Raw genomic sequence first — 16567 nt, forward strand, 5'->3', positions numbered from 1 at the left:
GGCAGGAGGCGGGGGGCTGCGGTGGCTATTCAGGGGCTCCGTGCGGCAGCCATGCAACGGGAGGAGGCGGGAGGAGGTGGGGGGGAGGGAGGAGGGGAGAGCCAGCGGAGAGCGAGCCAGAGAGCGGGCGCCGCGCCTCCTGGCTGGCACCGCGGCCCGGAGCGAAGTGGCGCGCGGGGCTGGAAGGGAACTTCTGCGGGCGCATGCCGTCCCGGGCTCGGCGGCGCCTTCGGGCCCGGGCGGGGCGGGTCTGTCGACAGCCACAGGTGGTTTCTGCCAAAAGTTTTACCGCACTTCTGCCGGGAAGGCGCGGGGACGTTTTGGAGAGTGGCGGTTTCCTGAGACTCTGGCGCTCGCACTGAGCTTTTACCTTGAAGATTAGGAAGGGACTGGGAAACCTGGGACCCCGCATCTCGCGATGCGCCGCCAGGACTTCCTAGAGATGCCTGCTCGAGGTGGTGTCTTTGCAGGACCCTGAAACCCATGCTGCTGTCCAGTTGGGAAGTTGCGCGAAATGGGCGCACGCAACGGTTCCTCCGCGTCTGGGAAAAGTTAAGCGAGGGCCAGCCCGGTATCTGTTGCCCGCAGAGGTCAACCCAAAGTCTCTTCCTAGAGACGCACAAAGGAACCCGGCACGCCTTCGCTCATCTGCTCCTTTGAGAGCTAACCGTCTTCCGGCCGCTGTGTTGCTTTGTTATTAGGGCTGCTTCTCTGATTTCGTTAGGAAGAGTGCCAGGAGGAACCCAAGAAAAGCGGAGCGGCAACAACTCTCGTTTCCTTTGAATCCAGCCGCGGTGGCTGGTACCCAAGCCGAGGTGTGGAGGGTCCAGGACCGAGGGGAAGCAGGAATTGGTGGCGTGTACTGCCTGGCGAGGGAGCCTCGCTGGGCTGGGGTTTCTGGGGGCTCTGGGACAGAAAGATGGATGACAGTGGGAAGGGAAGACCCTCAGAAGAGGAAGCTGTGCCTTGGTCGGCTCTGGGAGAGAGGCTCCTCAAGAAGTCCAGTGGTTTGGCCCTTTTCCTCATTGGCCAGGTTGATGAATCCAGGGCAGCGAGGTTAGCACCACCCGGGTAGGTCCATTCCTGGCCTGAAAGAAATCATTATCCCCAAAGAGTCTGATACCCTGGTGTTGCAAGTCCGTACAGAACTGCATGAGAGTTGGAAACACTCAGTCCTTCATTCTGGCTGGTCCCGTTCCCACTCCCTGTTCCCCCCAGCCCCACCAAGTACCTGAGTAGAAAGCACACCCTTTGCTGTAAAGGAAGTCACAGAATTTTGGAGCTGAAAGAGGCCCTAGAAATATTAAGAGCGCTCATTTTTGCAGATGAGCAGACTCAGGCTCAGGGAAGGAGAGTGACCTGCCACAGTCGTTAGAGGCTGGGGGAGGCTAGAAATGACATCAACCTCCCAGAGCAGGGTGGAGAGAGTTCCTTCAGCAAGGCCTTGTAGAGCCTGAGATCAGAAATGCCACCCCCACACCCCAAGCCCATCATGGGCTCATTATCTGGTACTTTCTACATCCATGTTTGCCAGCTAATTTCCTGGCCCCTGTCCTTGGCTTAAAAAAAAAAAAAATCAGAACTGTCACTGCAGATTTCCAGTCTGACACTATCCCAACTTTCCCTGCTCCCTCCTCACCCCAGATTCCTTAAACTCCTTTTGTAACATAATGTGGCTTGATTAGCCAAGATGAGTTTGCAGCTTGTCTCACTGCGAAGCACCCACTTTCCGTAGGATGCCAGAACTCTGTTTTCCTGGTAATTAGGTTTTACAGATATTTTTGAAAGGAAGCCCAATTCTGGATCAATTACACTTGGACACAAATGCTGTGCTGTTGTGGATACTAAATGAGAAAGATGAGCAATTATCTGGGGGTGTTGGAATAAATGTTGTTATGAGTATTTGACACAGCTATTAAACATCAATGAGTGGGTTTTCAGTAAATGTTTTTTACCCTGTATTTTATTGAGAAAACAAAGTGTCTTAATTAAAAAGAACTGCAAGTTGGCCACTTAAATTTTAGCCACTTGTTTCTTACCAGTGTGTATGGGGGGGAAGGATTTGAGTGGTAAACAGTTAAGAGGACTTTTTTCTCCCCAGACCTAAATATTCTAGGGCCATGCTTATTCTTCAGAGTCAAATGTCATGTACAGCCCAGCAGAACCATATTAAACCAAAATAATTCTGGATGTGGTGTGTGTCAATCTGTATTAGTCAGAAATGACTTGTAAGAGAGAATATTTTGTAAGTTTTATGCTTTCAAGGGCATGAAATATCAAGAATTCAGGGCTAATGCAATGTCACTGAGCATAATTCTTCTCTCATAAACAGAAAAGAATCAGTGTCCCCAGAGTTGTGCTTGGGGCTCCTGTAGAGGAAGCCAGGATCTGGTATCTTCATGATCATGCAGTGTTTTAACAGTGCCTTTTCACTTTTACTGCATGCTAACCTCATAGGTGCCTCATCGTTCAGGGTTCAGCTTTTATTCATCTTACAGTGGGGACACTGAGGCAGAGAGAGGGGAGAATGTTATTCCTGTAACTCCATTCACTTCATTAACATACACTGAGGTGCAGCTTGGGGTTTCTAGGCTGACCTGGGTGAAACGAAAAAGTGAAAAGTAAAAGTGTTAGTCACTTAACCAGGTCCAACTCTTTGTGACCCCATGGACTATATAGCCCGCCAGGCTCCTCTGTCCATGGGGTTCTCCAGGCAGGAATACTGGGGTGGGTAGCCTTTCCCTTCTCCAGGGGATCTGGGGTGGGTAGTCTTTCCTTTCTCCAGGGGATCTTCCCGACCCAGGGATTGAACCCTGGTCTCCCGCATTGCGGACAGACTCTTTACCAACTGAGCCACCAGGGAAGCCCCTGGTGGTGAAAGACCAGAGTGAAAGAGGCTCCCTGATCATATAGGGAGCTGCTCGCCTCTCTGCAGCCCTGCACTTCCAAAGGGGTGTAGAGGTGTGGCAGGGTTACAGTGATAATTCATAGGTGGCCACTTGCTCCCAAGGGGCCCTGAAGGGCTTGGTTCCCCACCCCCACTGTGGGTGAGCTGATTCCCTCCCTCTCCAGCAGGCTGTGGGAACTTGGGCGAGGAGGGACCAGCTGGCCGAGGCTGGGGCGGGGGTGTGGGATCTGTGCTGTGGACGGCTGAAGGAGTCCAGGCTATTTATAACCCTCCTCCCCTCCTGGGAGGAAAAGACTCAAGGGTCTGGAACCAGGCTCGGCACTGACTTCTCCCCTGGATGGCTGTGCCCACTGGGAGAAAACCTGCCGCCCACTGCCTGGCGGGTGTTGGAGTGACCCCTGACCTGTGTGGAGGGGCCCTGCAGGGCTTCTGGCAGCTTCAGCTGCTCTGGGGGACCTGGGATACAAGCATTTCCTAGAGCTATGGCGTGGCCGCTTTTTCTCAGGCACTGACCCCCTGTTTGCACAAAATGAGGGACATTCCAGAAACCTCGCAGGGCGGAGCTTAAGAACCCGCTCAGGTCGGGGGTAACTGACTTCTGCAAATAAGGGCAACAATGAGTTTTATGCCGAGAAGATTCTGAAAGCAACAAATTAGACACGGCCCTCTCTGACCATGCTCTGTGGCATTTCTGTGCAGGGCTGACTGAGGGGGTCTGAGTGTTTTCCCTCCTCCCCAACCCCTTCCCCAGACTGGTCCCCAGTGGTCCCCATCCCCTCCCACTCTTCAAGCCAACACCAAACACCTGTGTCTTCAAAGACATGGTACCTGCCACCCCACCAATTACAACTTCATTTCTGAGACTGGGCGTATCTTCTCCCTGGGTCAGTGGAGGGAGGAATGGGCTGGGGGGCGAGCAGAGGAAGCAGGCAGGACACTGAGCTCGTCTCTCTGTTCAACCCCTTGGAGTGAATGAATCCACCCTTCAGAACCAAGTCAGGCGCTCACAGCAGGTTTTACCAGGAGGCCCACCTGGAGAGGTGGGTGCCGGGCAGCTCCAGCCGATGGTGGTGCCCTGTGAGCCTGGGGCAGCTTTTGGGAGCTGGGCTTGTGGTGTTCATCTTCACACCCTCAGTGCCCACCCCAAGGGCTGGGAATGGAAGTGTTTGCTGAATGCATGCCTAGGGCTGGGCATGGTGGACAGGCTTGCTCCTTTGCTGCCATCCGCTGTGCTCCTTGGTGCTGTGAAGGGGGTGTCAGGAGGACCAGGACGTGGAAGCAGAGTGTGGGTGAGAAGAGAGGGGGCTCCATAGACATTTTGAGACCCCTGAGTCAAGCTGATTGGTCCTCTGGGATGATGGGAACCCATTCATCAATTCAACTGACGGCCATGCGGTCCTTCTCTATGGGCTCTCACGGCTCAACCCAGCCTCACGGACACTCATGGAGCCGCAGAGGGAGTCTCCTATAGTGGGGCAGGGGTGCCACTCGTGTGCTCCCCTCGCCCCTGCCTTCCTCTCTGACCATCTCCCCACCCCCCTGTACTCCAGCCACCTAGTTCTTTTTGGCTCCTTCAGCACACGGAGCTCATGGGTTTCTCTTTGGCTGTTCTCCTTGTCAGCGAGGCCCTTCCTGCAGATCTGCCGATAGCTGGCTTTACCTGTCATTAGATCTCAACTGAAAGAGCCCAGTAATGGATTCTTCATAGTGCCCCATTCTGTCTGGGGCATAATCTGGGTTCTCCTTTGGTCTATTGTCTGCCTCCCCCACTAGAATGTAAGCTCCATGAAGACAAGGAGCTTGTCTGTTTTGCTCTTCATGTATTCTCAATGGCAGAACAGTGCCTGGCAGTGGCTGAGAAAATAGTTGGTGAATAGGTGGTGAAATAGTTGGTGAATGGTGATATGCACATTAATGCTAGAAGGTATACGAAGATGAATCAGCCAGGGGCCCTGCGCTGGGAATCCCTTTAGCTTAGAGGCAGATATAAAGCTTGTTCATACTCACGCTGATGTGTGGCAGGAAGGGAAGGTGGCATTCAAGAGGTACAGCCCAGGAGGCCTATGGTCAAGCTGCCTTAACCCTGATTTGAAAAGGATGGTTGACTTAGGCGGAGGGGTCTTCTTTCTAATGGTATGAACTCGAGCAACTGACCCACCTCCAGCACTGAAGTTCCTCTCAGTTGCTGACTGCCACCCCTCTCTCTCTTCTATTTATTTACTTCTTTGGTGAGCAAGAGTTCCAAGTATAATGCCATCCTTGGAGAGTCAGGAATGTTGTGTTTTTCCACCAGCTCCATTCATCTGCAGCCTTCTCAGAACAGCTGTGGACAGCTGGCTGCCAACGTGGAAGTGGGGAGAGCTTCTCTTCAGGGCCAAGGGGGTATGCACAGCCCTGCAGGAATGGGGAATTTCATTTGAGTTTCATACCCTGCTGATCTCCAAACCCCACTGAAATGGTGCCTCTAAAAACAGATACATGAGGAAATTTAAAAACTATTAGGGTTCAGTTTTCTGCTTATTTTCTGATTATAAAAGCAATAGGGTCATGATAGAAAATTTGGAAAATATGGAAAGGTATAACATTAAAACTGAAAACTGCTTCAGCACCCTGATTTTGGAATATTTCCTTCCAGTCTTTTTTTCTGTATTCACCAGCACACATGGCGACCTACTCACATATAAATATAATTAGGATTGAGTGTTGTTTTCTACAGCTTTGAAAATCCACATAGTTTTTTTAATAAACAGAAAGGTTTCTTTTTCTTGGAAGTTTGGGAGTGATTCACATTCCCACTGAATTACTGATACTTAGAAAAAATGGGTTTTCCAGGTCTCCTTACTGGCTGAGAACATTGGCTTTACCATCCACGGTTTGAATCAGGAAATCATCGCCCTCCTGCCCCACCCATAACACTGGATATGGTTAGAAAGGTGTGGTGGTGGTCTAGTCGCTCAGTCGTGTCTGACTCTTTGCAACCCCATGGACTGCAGCCCACCAGGCTCCTCTGCCCATGGGCTTCTGCAGGCAAGAACACTCGAGTGAGTGTCCATTTACTTCTCCAAGGGATCTTCCCAACCCAGGCCCAACCCAGGGATTGAATCTGTGTCTCTTGCATTGCAGGCAGATTCTTTACCGCTAAGCCAGGCAAGCCTGGCTAGAAAGGTATTTCTCACCAAGTACCTCCCTCCATCACCTTGTTAAGGGCCACTTGTATACAGAGTTGCAAGCTATCCCTTACTGAGGGTTCTATTACATTTACCAATGCCACAGTGTTCTTTAGAAACATATTTTTATGGTTGTGTTGCATTCCTTCAAGTAATGTATCATACTTTATTTACCATTACAAAACACAAACCATACCCAATGCCCATTAGCTAATCATTCCTTGACCTACAAACAACAGCAGCAGAACCTTGAGAAATATGAACCGGGATGGTTGGAATAGCATGTTTAGGGCATCACTGTTTGGGGGAAACCTTCAGAAGCCCAGGGACTTTGTCACTGTCACTGCTATGCTCAGGGTCCAAAGAACGCCTGGTGGGCAAAGGATGCTCAAGATACATTTTGCTGAATGAGTTAAATGCAGAATAATTCCTGAGACAGACCCTGGTTAAGTCTGTCGATGTCAAGGCTTCTTCTGAGAGTGAGTTTTACTGGGGAGGGAGTTCAGGACCCTGAGGAAGAGCATCACCTTCTGGAAAGCAAAGTAAGAAAGGGCAGCTTTCTGAGTTAATAGTTTTGATGCATTTTTGGAAGAGATGAAGTTTAGATGGAGTCTTGATATAGGAGCCGAGAGACACTTAATTCTGTGAGACAGGAACGGGAGGGCACCCAGGCAGGAGGAAACTCAAGGTCAAGAGAGCCCCAAGGTCAAGAGTGTAGGAGCAGGTTGTTCGCCTAGGATGTGGGGTGTTGCCCATCCAGACAGTGACTGGAAGCAGAGATTCTTCCAACTAGCACTTCATCAGGAGCCCAGAACCTACTCCCAGGGGAGGAAGGGTCCCTGAGGACCACGGAGCTTCCAACCTTGCCTTCAGGCAGGTATTTTCCTCATCCTGCAGGTGAGGAAGCCGAGACAGGTTCAGGGGTGGTGAGGAGCATGGGTGTGGAGCTGTGGAGCCAATCCTATGGCTTGGCCACTTTCCCCTGGTCACCTTCAGCATGTAACTTAACCTCTCTAAGTCTTAGTTTCCTTATCTAGAAAACAGAGATAACCCACTCCAAAGGGTTATGGAGAAAATGGGATGAGATGATATACACATAGCACTTGGCACAATTCCTTCCCACGTGGAAGCCACAGTTATTGACTTGGGAGGAGACCAAGGATTTGTGTTGAAGAGGACTCAAGACTTTATTTTCTTCTCCTCCACCTCCTCTTCCTCCCCAAGCTACCACTATACTTTAAGGCATAAAAATCCTCCAAGACAGATGACTGTTGGGAAGCCAGTGCTCAGGTAGAATTAATGTCACTTGTAGGGTGACAGGATCTCTCTTTCTACCTCCTACAGAAGGGGAGAAACACTCCTTGCAATCATTGTGAGGATTCAGAGTCTCAGTGTCAGCGTGCCTCCGGGGCATACTATCTACTCAGGAATGCCTGGCATGGCTGGTCTTTAGAATAGAAAATGGCTGTGCAGAAACTCGGACACGGGACAGGTCAGTTTTGACGACTGGGATAAATGGCTTATGACCTAGAGCAGCACAGTCTATTGAAGATATAATGTGAGTCCTGCAGGTAATTTAAAATTTCTAGCAGTCATATTTTAATTTTTTTGGGGGGAGGGGAGGATTTTGTTTGTTTGTTTGTTTTTGGTTGCACCATACGGCATCTTAGTTCCCTGACCAGGGATCGAACCCTTGTCCCCTGCACTGGAAGCACAGAGTCTTAATCACTGGGACCACCAGGGAAGTCCCACGTTTTAAAGAAGTAAAAAGAAATGGGTAAATGAATTTTGGGTCTTTTGTTTAACCCAATATATCCAAGATATTACCATTTCAACATCTGACAGGAGTCGCATTTCAAGGGGTCTGTAGTCCCCTGGAGACAGGGTGGGGAGCCTGGGGAACAGGTTGGAGGGCCAGTCTGGGGGAGCTGGAGCTACCTGGGGGGGCTCTGCATGGCCAAAGGAGGCCACGTGTCACAAGCTGTCCTCTGGGAGGAAACGTGTGAAAAGCAAGCAAATTCAGGAAGAAGTAAAGGACTATGAGACTTTATATCCTGGCCCTTGGAGGGCGAACTATGTATTGCTGGGACCTGTTCCACTGTGGAGCTCAATTTTCTCATCCTCTAAAGTGCAGTTGTATTATCTCAGAGCCATTCTGGCTCTGGTTTCCCTTATTCCTGCAGAAAAGGCATGGAAAGCAAATTTAGCCACTTTGTAAGTTTGAAGTGGGTGGAGGTGGGGCTTGGAGAGAAAGTTTGGGCAACAGAGAATACTGCTGGGCCCCATGTTTAAAAGCATCTCGTTAGAAAGTTCTGTCTGGACAGTTGAGAGAGACCCACACATCTCTCTGAGCCTCTGCCAGAGTGGACAGTATCTAGTCACTGCTTTCAAGTTGCATTTATTTAAAAAGTATATTTCGCGGTTGGGGGGAACCTCTGTTAACTGTGTTATTTTTAAAAAGTGACATGTTGTCATTGTCTTTAAATCCTGAAGCGGCGCGTTGTTCCTGTTCGTCCCAGATGGCTGTGAATGGCAGTCATAAAAGAGGGGAGGGGCCCTGCAGGAAATATTAGAACAAAAAAGGAAATATTTCAGCTCTGTCATAAATGGGCACGTGGCCTGTCCAGAGAGGATGTGGGAAGAGAGAGGAAAAAAGCAGCAGGTGTGTTTGGAGGGAAGGGTGTGTCCGCAAGTGTATTTTAAGCTCTTGGAGTCAGAGGCACTGGTTTCATCACATTCTGGTGAGGAGGGATTTGAGGTTTTTATCTGCCTGCCACAGGCTTCAGCAAGGGGAAGGAAACTCTCTCTCCTTTTTAAGGAGTGTCTCGTCTTTTAAAATTAGATTGTCAGTGAGTAACTAGCTGGGTCTACCTGGGGATTCCCTCTTCCCACACGGGAGCAGGCCTGTGCGCCCTAAGAGCTGGTCCGAGCAAACCCATTCTCCGAGGAGGAAGCTGAGGGGGTCATAGAGGCCCTGCTCCTCTCTGAGGTCCCCCAGGAAAGTGGAGAGGAGCGCAGACCAGTGCCAGCAGCCACCACATGTCCTTTTGGCCACACAAGGGTGCCGCCTCGGTTTTTGTTTTCTCCGCAGTTAACAGATGACTCAGCGGGGCTGCCTTGAACCCTTTTTAAATGGGGATTTCTCTTTTATGTTTTCCTAAAGTAGATTTTTTATTACTTTTCCACCTATTGTTTGCTTTGAATTTCTAATTTAATTTTTTCGAATAGGTCAATACTTACATGGTTTAAAATTCAAAAGGTACAAAAGGGTATTCAAAGTGAACTGTCTTTCTCTCACCCCATCTCTTAGTCCCCTTATCCCTAGGCAACCACTTCTACTTATCTCTTAGGTTTAGAAATATTGACTGCATGTACTGGAAAATATGTGTATGTGTGTGTGTGTGTACCTGCATGTGTGTGTGTATTTAAAAATTTTTTATCTAAATGGAAGCATACCATATACATTCTTATTTCACTTTATATTTACTGAATAGCAAATTTTGACTATTTAAGAACTTTTTGTTCTTTTTTACTTGTTTATTTTGACTGCATAAATTACATTATATGGCTATACCTTAGTTTATTTAACCAGACCCTTATAGATGGATATTTTGGTTGTTTCCAGTCTTTTGCTTATTTAATAATCTTGGGTTTTACCCAATGATTTTTTTTTAATGAAAGCAAACCTTGAGTTTTCTGAATAAAGACAAATTGATAGCATTCTTGTCTTGCTGATTTATTGTTCACAAGGTGCTTCAAAGAACAAAATTGCTTAATTGTTTAAAGATGAAGAGCAGAATAAACTTTTTTTTTTTTCTGCATCGAGCTTCCTGGACAACAAATTCTGTGGTCAACATTATTTAACTAATGTTTCTTGAGTTCCTACTATGCACTGTGTCCTGGGCACTGGGCCAGGCAGTGGGTAGGGGGGACACAAAAGGAGGAGGCTTAAAGGCTAGCACTCCTGTTCTGGGTTGGAGTAGGGGTGACTTTGATGGAGGGAAAGAACAGTTAAAGCAGCACTCTGGGAGCAGCCTTGATGGAGGGGAAGTAGGAGCCATAGAGGGAACGTTGGGCCCTTTGACTGGATGTGGGGGCATGGTTTCAAGGAGGGGCTCTGGGCTGATTGCCTGCCTGTGAGCAGCGAGGGTTCCTGCCCAAGCTTGTGGACTGTACCCAGGTTCCTCTGTCCATGGAGTCTCTAGGCCAGAATACTGGAGTGGGTAGCTATTCCCTTCTCCAGGGGATCTTCCCAACCCAGGGATCGAACCCAGGTCTCCCGCATTGCAGGCAGATTCTTTACCATCCGAGCCACCAGGGAAGCCTGAGCTTGTGGCACCATATCCTTGGTCCCGCTCACCTGCCTCTCTAGGTCACCATCCATCTGCAAGGTCCTCCATAAGGCAGGGTCTGGGACCCCAGGTCAGCCAGGTAGACTGTGTCCTCGCTGTGCTTCTTCTGACCTTGAGGAGCTTTGAAACCCCTGTTTATCCCAGGAAAACAGAGAGGTCTTCAGTCTGGAGAGCAAGGCTCTCCCTGAGGCCAAGCCCTTCTCAGGAAATGGGCAGAGATGGCAGAGCAGCCTGCAGACAGAAGGGATGGGGTTAATGGGGGAAAACAACCCCACTGTGTTGAAGGAGGCACCCTCGACCCACTTGAGCTGGAGCCTCTGTAGGCTGTCCCTGTGTGTTTGCAGCTTTGTGCTACCCTCCTGGGTTGAGGGCATCTCCTTTCAGGAACACTGGCCCCAGTCCTTTCAGCCTGTTCTCTTGGGAGCTCAGAATACTTACTGGAAGTGGCCTGAAGGTAAACCTTTATCAGCAGGCTTGAAGGCAACTAACTAAAGTTGCTGAAGAGTTCCAGATTGGCCCTAGAAACTGCCCATCACAAAGAATTTCTAATTGTATGGTTGTGCGGGTGGGGTGAGGGAGAGAAACTGGGATCCCACAGAGAAAACAAGGTGCCTTGGAGCCCCCACTGTGTCTTCAGGGCTTCCTTGTTGGCTTAGACAGTTAAGAATTCATCTGCAATGCGAGAGAACTAGGTTCGATTCCTGGGTTGGGAAGATCTCCTGGAGGAGGGCGTGGCATCCCACTCTAGTATTCTTGCCTGGAGAATCCCCATGGACAGAGGAGCCTGGAGGGCTACAGTCCAGGAGGTCTCAAAGAGTCGGACACAACTGAGTGACTAAGCACAGCACAAGCTCTGCAGAGCATCAGAAGAAGCCCAAGACATGGTCTCCCAGAAGGATTTGAAAACCTGGCTGGGAAAATGATGATGTATGTAAGATATACACAGGCTTAATACTGAAGAGCTAAGTGATGCAGTCTGTCTTGTAAGAACTGTAAGACTTTACAGAAAAGAGAGGCTGTCAGCCTGGAGTCGACAGGATGTGAGACGTGAGATGAGCCTCAGAAAGGGAGCGTGGTCGGAGGATGGACACTAACGTCAGTTTAGGGATTGCTCCACAGCAGACACTGCCCAGGTGTGGTATCCCCATTCAGTCCCACAGCAATGTACATATGGCATTATTATTCCCATTTAACAGAGCTCAGGTTTCAGAGCCCATCTTCTGCCCACTGCACCTAAATTGACACTGAGATTCCCAGACATTATTCGGGGAGAAACAGCCTGTTCACAGGAATGGCGGTGGGGCCCTGTGCTCCATGTCATGTTCTGCCAAGAAGTTGCCTCTTTGCAGAAAAGCCCACATAGGAAGCAAGAGGAAATGCAGTTGGTTAAGGGGTGAGGCTGGAGGAGTAATTGCAGTAAATCTTAATTCCTTGGCTGTTTACCCATCTATCCAGTTCACTCTATTTTTTTTTTTTTTACTTGTTTAACTCAATTCTGGTATGCTTCAGGGGATGCAGTAATATCAATTTTCCCATTAAGCCTTAAGAATTTAGGAAGAGAGAATCCATTTAATGGGCTTCCCTGGTGGCTCAGTGGTAAAGAATCTGCCTACCAATGCAGTGGGTTCAATCCCTGGGTTGGGAAGATCCCCTGAAGAAGGAAATGACAACCCATTCCAGTATCCTTGCCTGGGAAATCCCGGACAGAGGAGCCTGGCAGGGTACATACAGTCCACATACGGGTCACAAAAGAGTCAGATATGACTTAGCGACTAAATAACAGCAACAACAACAATCCACTTGATACCATGTATTGAAACCATGTATTTCAGTCCAGAACCAAACTGGGATGATTTTTATCCATTGACCAGTATCTCTTTCTTATGACATTTTGGGAAACTGTTTTTGGAGCCAGTTGTGGAAGGTGGCTCCAGAAGTAAAGAACCCGCCTGCCAATGCAGGAGATCTAAGAGATGCGGGTTCCATCCCTGGGTCGGGAAGATCCCCTGGAGGACGGCATGGCAACCCACTCCTGTATTCTTGCCTGGAGAATCCCATGGATGGAGGGGCCTAGCAGGCTGCAGTCCACGGGGTCACAGAGTCGGACACCACTGAAGCAACTTAGCACGCATGCACATGCATGGCACTGATGTAAAAATGCAACCGCCAGCACAAAGGAATATCAAGCCACTGGGCTCAGGTTTTAAGACATGCCAGAGGTGTGGTTTGTCTGTGTGTTTTCATCTGGTAGATTCATGGTTCTGTATTCCAACTTCTGTGAGAGTCCCACGACTTGCTAAGGACTTTGTGGCCCACTGTGGAGGATGAGAATCCCTCTTTCATCACACCCTCTTTGGGCTGTGGGCCTTGTAGTATGTGGGGTTGGAGTGGTGACTGGACAGGAGCAGAGGAGAGGATGTGAGGGCTGGTAAGTCCTGGGTAATGGTTGGGCTGTGTGATGTGCTGGAAAGCTTCAAGGACCCCACTCCAAGGCCCAAGTTTTTGTAAGATCCTCCAGTAGATTTCCATCCATCTTTGTAATCTCAGGGTTCTCTGTCCTGGTACTGACTTATACATAAATAGAAACCACTTGGACACAAAAGCCCACCTGTTGTTTTTCTGACTGCCTGTAGCACTGGGAATGAATGAAGTCTTAGTAGGTTTGAATCTCACCTGAAGAAGTTATGGCCATGTTCTTAGGCTCCTTGCCCTGACTCTTGTAGAATGTGGAAAGCACCCCGAAGGGAGGAAAACGTTTCCTGTTTCTGGCTTAGCTCTGATGTGGGATGTGCTTGTGCCTATTTTGCAAATCATCTCGTAAGTCAGATTTCAGCTCTTTTCTGAGAACTTGGTATCTGTGCTCACAAGCTGGGTGGTACGGATGAGAAAGCAGAGGGCAAGATCCCAGTCCCTCTCCTTGCCACCCATGGGGACACCGATGAGCGTGTGATTGCCTTTGTCTACCTGGAGCCCTGGCGTGTTTTCCTAAGATGTTTTCCTAAGGGCGTGGGACTGGTGAGAAAGGTTGTAAAAGTGAATTATTTGATAAACTGCTATTTCCGCTTACATTATGGAAAACTAAAGCACGCTATGTTTTATTTCCATTGCTTTGCCAGAAACTCCTCACGACAGATTCTGATGCACCAGACCGAGCCACCTCGCTGAGCATCACGTATTTGCAGGAGTCATTAGAAGCCCTTGTGTGATCAGAGGCTTTGCTGTTCCTTCCTTACAATTGTCAAGACGCTGCGTCTGTATAGCCCTGACTCAGCACCATTCTATTTTGGGAATTGGTTACCTCTTCTCAGATTCTGGAGTGCATGTCCTGAGTTTTCTGTTTTTCACTCGGGCACGGCTATTACGTAGATCTTGAGTCCAGGTCTGAGGTAGTCACACCACAAAAGGACACATCTTCTGTACCAGGACTCTGCCTAGGGATACCAGAGCGACCTGGCATCTCTTCCTGCCCAGCTTGTGGACAAGCTAACATCTTCACCATTGTAAATGGTGACATCCCTGGGGAAAGTAGCACTTGCCGCAGTGGTAAAGCATTTCAAAACAGCATACACACACACACCTCTCTCTCTCTCCTCCCATCCCTTCTCCCCACTCACCTTCTTCCCTTCTTAAATGGAGAGCACCCAGCATACTGGCTCTCACAGAGCCCAGAACTCAATAAATAGTATTGATTACTACTAATATCATAATTATCATATTCAAAAGGAAACCATAGCCCCCAGTCCCTTTATGGTCACGCTTGAGGGTCAGGAAGCTCTCGTAGCCTGGTGACCCTTTCCATTGTTGTTGTTGTTATTGTTTTTTAATTTTTTTTTTATATTCCATCCTTCATATACACACACAGCACATTAAAAGTCTGTTCATTCTTGGGATGTATGCGAAATTCCAATTGCTGTCAGGAGAATTTATGTGTGGTTTTAGAGGGGATAATCGACCAGTTAGTATGTGCGCACTGATTTTATACACATACGCGTTGCCGTTTACAGCACACATTATAACATCTTCAGTCTCTGCCAAGAATGTGTATTTCTTAGACCCGTGCATTTGCATATTATGGGTTCATAATTTCAAATAGCTGTAAAGATCTCTACAGAAAAATGTAGTCACTGTACTCTGATGTTCTAAATCTCGATGTAGTAGTAGAACTGGGCTAGTTTTTGCCCCTGCTAATGTACCAGCCCTATAATTCTCTCTCTCTCCTCACACACACACACACCTCTGGCTTTACTTCTCAGCAAGGATTTAATAGATGGAAGCTGAGTTATGCTGCCTATTTCCTAGACTTCATTACCTATCCAAAATATATCGAACACTTGGCACAATGTGCTGTGGTCTTATTACAGATGATTAAAAAGAAAAGATTTGTCAAAATAAATGAAGCCACCGCTTCTTATCCTCCCCCGGTTTGGATCCCTCGCTGCTCACCCCTCACCCCACCCCGCACCTTCAGTCATTTGCCGTGTGTCTGGCTTAGCTGCGCTCCTGACACGGCAGAGAGCTCTTCACAAATTGCCCTTTCAAGCTAATATCACCGGAAAATCCAGCCACCTACACCCAACCTCTAATCAGTCATTAGAGAATCTGCCAGTGGCAGCCTTGATTTGACCAAACAAAATAGAGCAGAAGGAAGAAAAAAAACCTACATGTTTTTAAGATCTTACAAGTAGAAGGCACCTGAATTTTAAAAACAGTCAAGTGGAGATTTTCTTTTTCAAGTTCAGGAAAAAAAAGGACACCAAGTTGAAATCTGTTGTTCAGTCGCCAAGTCATGTCTGACTCTTTTGTGATCCCATAGACTACAGCCTGCCGGGCTCCTTTCTGTTCATGGAATTTCCTAGGCAGGAATACTGGAGTGGGTTGTCATTTTCCTTCTCCAGGGGGTCTTCCCGACCCAGGGATTGAACCTGAGTTTCCTGTATTGTAGGATTCTTTTCCACTGAGCCACCAGGGAAGTCCTAAGTTGAAGTCTATTATGCCCCATTTCAGTGTGGGGGGAGTTATATAGCTGAGCCTTAGGGGTCTTCCAGTGCCATGGTTGCAGCAGAAATGCTGCAGAAGTTCACTGTCATGGGACTGACCTGGGCCATGGAACTGGCCAGGGCTGGGAAAGAAGTCTAGTGGCTTTATTCATCGTCTGGTCTGTTTTGCCCTTTTGATGTTCAGTCAGAAAGCAAATGCTGCCCTGAAGACTGGGCACTGTATGCCCTTTAGAATATCTAGAAGGGTTCCGGCTTCCTTGAAGCAAAAGAAAGTGTTTAGTCACTTAGTTGGGTCCAACTCTTTGTGACTCCATAGACTGTAGGCCACCAGGTTCCTCTGTCCATGGGATTCTCCAGGCAAGAATACTGGAGTGGGTTGCCATCCCCTTCTCCTGGGGATCTTCCTGACCCAGGGATTGAACCCAGGTCTCCTGCATTGCAGGCAGATTCCTTGAGCAAGGGGCATCATTTTCCAGATGCTGAAATGACAGCGTCTGTAACTCAGGTGCTGAGGTTACTGACCTCGGGGTGCTTATGATCACCTTGCTTCCTCTTGGCTTCTGCCCTCTGTGGCTTATTGTTACTTAGAAATGTCTGCTTTATTCCTGTGTGTGTCTCTGTGTGTGTGTGTGTGTGTGTGCTTGTGTGTGTTCATCTTGAAGCTGTCCTGATAGAAACTTCCTTTAGTTTTGATTCAGAGTTTAATTGCAGAAGAATTAAATGAAAACTTAACTTTATAAAAATTCTCTTTTAAAAACATTTTAACAGCTTTATTGAGGTATAATTTATATGCCATAGAATTTACTTTGTTTTAGGTTTACCATGCAGTGATTAATTTTTAACAACATACATACATATTTCTATATATATATATATGTATGTCAGGGAATGTTATATATGTATATACATACATATATATGTATGTGTATGTATGTATATACATATGTATATGTGTGCACATATACATATATTATATGCATGTGTATACATATGCATGTGTATGTGTGTATACATATGCATATGTATATATGTATGTATATGCATATATATTTGTGCATATGTGATGTCAGGGTTGTTAGTAGGGCAGAGATTGTGGAAGGAGGAGGAAAAGGGAAGGAATCTTTTATCCTCTGCAGCCCGTGC

The 16567-nt window shown here is 48.0% G+C and overlaps 1 protein-coding gene across 1 annotated transcript in view; it reads left to right on the top strand.

Annotated features, from left to right (window-relative positions):
* LOC123331109 (translation initiation factor IF-2-like) overlaps positions 1-16567 on the top strand; it is an 82694-nt gene that overhangs the window by 1399 nt on the left and 64728 nt on the right. The window lies entirely within an intron of this gene.

The sequence above is a fragment of the Bubalus bubalis genome, chromosome 22, assembly GCF_019923935.1.
Source record: "Bubalus bubalis isolate 160015118507 breed Murrah chromosome 22, NDDB_SH_1, whole genome shotgun sequence".
NCBI lineage: Eukaryota > Metazoa > Chordata > Mammalia > Artiodactyla > Bovidae > Bubalus > Bubalus bubalis.